This window comes from Schistocerca americana, chromosome 8, assembly GCF_021461395.2.
Source record: "Schistocerca americana isolate TAMUIC-IGC-003095 chromosome 8, iqSchAmer2.1, whole genome shotgun sequence".
Taxonomy (NCBI): Eukaryota; Metazoa; Arthropoda; class Insecta; order Orthoptera; family Acrididae; genus Schistocerca; species Schistocerca americana.
Genome location: NC_060126.1, coordinates 51797182 through 51799856, shown reverse-complemented (window position 1 = coordinate 51799856; position 2675 = coordinate 51797182).

The following is a 2675-nucleotide window of genomic DNA, read 5'->3' as shown; positions in this document are numbered from 1 at the left end:
TACATAGATGTAAGCAAAGCTTTTGAAATCATGAACCACAGAATATGACATTAGAGGCACTGCATTAAACTGGTTCTCCTCATATTTAAGAAATTAGAATCAGAAAAACACAGGAACTAGATGATAGCACTAACATATATTTTGCTGATGCAGACATAGTGAAAGGTGGAGAACCTCAAGGATCCATCCTTGGGCCTACTCTTTTCCAACTGTACGTAAGTATCCTAGACGGAAGCAATGAATCACAAATAAATACTACATTTTTTGCAGATGACACTAGCATCCTTCTGACAGGAAAACCCCTACACAAGTAAACATAAATAAATGAGTAGTTTGGAGGAAATAAGCTAATAATAAATATCTCCAAAACAACTGTTCTATACTTCAGTTTAAAAGGGGGAGCTGAAGAAAATATGCTACAACCTACATCTACTTGCACACAAAGCAAGCGTCCACGTTTTAGAGTGCCTTGACAAGAAAAAATTACCCGTTGGCATATTCTGTGTGTCTGACTAAGGCTTTCGACTGCATCGATCACAGAATACTTTTAGGAAAAGCAGCCCAATATGGAATCCGTGGACAAATGGGTAACTGGCATGGATCATATCTAGAAGACAGACAACAAAAAATAGTATTAGGTGTTAACAATCTACAAGTAGGAGAGGTAGAGTCTGACTGGGTAACAGTACATCATGGAGTTCCACAAGGGTCAGTCCTTGGTCCCCTCCTATTTACTATGTATATTAATAACCTCCCGTGTCCTCAAACAGTACTAGTAATATCACAATGTTTGCAGATGACACAAGTATAGTGACAGCCAGTAAAACCTCCACTAACGTAGAGTTAAATGCAACCAAGCACTTGCAACTGCTGTGAACTGGTTCACAGCAAATTCTCTAGCAATAAACCTCAGTAAAACAAATTACATGCAGTTCAAATCTAGTTACATAAGCCCAGAAGAGATTAACATTGCACATGAGAGCCTACAGTTGCAGAGCGTTCAGTGCACAAAGTTCCTAGGCGTTCACATAGATGACCGGCTCAACTGGGAATTTCACATACAGCAAACACTAAAAAAGCTTAGCTCAGCAACATTTGCCACCCGAATAATCTCCAAAATTGGAGACGACAACATATCAAAGTCTGCATATTTTGGCTACTTTCATTCAGTGATGTGCTATCGTATAATCTTTTGGGGTAACTCACCACTTTCAAAAAAAAAATTTTGTATTCCAGAAAAAAGTCCAAATTATATGTGGTGTTCCTCCAAGAACCTCATGTCACAATCTTTTTAAACAGTTAGGTATATTAACCACTACCTCACAATATCTCCTCTTACTCATGGCTTTCACACTTCTCAAACAAATGAGGTATACCATCATTATAACACAAGGCAGAAAGCTGATATGCACTGTGAATGGAAAAATCTCTCTCTGGTACAAAAAGGAGTAAAGTACACAAGTACAAAAATCTTTAACGCACTCCCGAGTAATATAAAGTGTTGAAAAGAAAATAAAATGCTACTCAAAAAAAGCAAAAGGAATTCCTACTGGAAAAATGTTTCTACTCTTTAGATGAATTCTTCAACAGAGATAAATAATTTGAGTAGTAATTCAGATTATTTCCTTTGTCATTGTATCTGTATTGTTTTTTATCACTATTTTATTTTTGTATTGTATTTTTATTACTCCAATCATATTATAGTATTGTACTAGTTTTGAATCATTCCTCTACCATGTGTAATATAACAGTATGTATTGTATTGTATGATATCTATATTTTATGTGCTTTGACTCGTTCCACATCGATGCGTAATCACGCCATAATGGATCTATGGAATATGTATCTCAAATAAAATAGGCCTAAACAGCTGAATGTAACCAAAACGAACTTCTTGTGATTACTGGAAGAATACGCAAATAAAAAGAAAAACCTTAAATGGCAAGCTTGAAGAGCACACTAATGAACATATTTAATCAGTTAATCTATAACAAATGCACTTAAGATTGCAGTATAATGCTAAGTATGCAAGATCCATGAAAGTAGTATTGACTGGTTTTCTGCATGTGGTCTCATGCTCAATTTTAAAAAGGCACAACATATTCAGTATAGGTAAGTGAAACACATGGTGAGGAAATAGTAAATGAAGTGGAAACTTCAAAATTCTTAGGTGTCCATACTGAAGAGAATTTAAACTAGAAAAATTACATTTTGTAACTTCTAAAATAACTTAGTTAAGCCACATTTGCACTTAAAATCATTGAAAATTGTGGGGAGAGGCAAAACAGTAAGTTCACATACTTTGCATATTTTCATTCAACAATGTCATATGAACTTGCATAACTCATATTTTAGAAAGAAACTCTTCATGGCTCAAAAACTGGTTTATGATCATCTTGTAGACATCTGTTTAAGAAGGTGGTCATCCCAACTACTGCTTCACAGAATATTTATCCCCTTATGAAGTTAGTTGTAAACAATTCACTCCATTTTGAAAGGAACAGTGATGTACATAATTGCAGTATCACAAGGAAAAATTGCATTCATTACTTTGCAATACAGTTGCATTTAACACAGAAAGGGGGGGGGGGACAACTAAAATTTTTGGTAACTTACCCAATGATATAAAATGTCTAACAGGTAATAAGATAAAATTTGGAAACAAACAATATTAC